This window comes from Aptenodytes forsteri, unplaced genomic scaffold (genome assembly GCF_000699145.1).
Source record: "Aptenodytes forsteri isolate BGI_AS27 unplaced genomic scaffold, ASM69914v1 Scaffold276, whole genome shotgun sequence".
Lineage (NCBI taxonomy): Eukaryota > Metazoa > Chordata > Aves > Sphenisciformes > Spheniscidae > Aptenodytes > Aptenodytes forsteri.
Window position 1 is genome coordinate 245,826 of NW_008795479.1, and position 262 is coordinate 246,087.

Sequence of the window (262 nt, forward strand, 5' to 3'; positions counted from 1 at the left end):
GGTGGGGGGGGGGTGGGGGGGGGGGGGGGGGAAGAGGCTGGTCGTGACTCCCCTCCCCTCTGTCTTTGGGGAGCCTGGTCATGTCCCTCTCCCTCCCCAGCAGTGGAGGGGCTGATAGTGCCCCCGTGCATTTCTTAGGGAGACCTGGGCTTGTGTGTCCCCCCCCTCCTCCCTGGCATCACTGGGAACAGGGGGAGGTTCTGGTCACCCTCCCCTATAGTTAGGGGCAGGATGAGACCTCCCATAGCCGGGGGGGACCGGT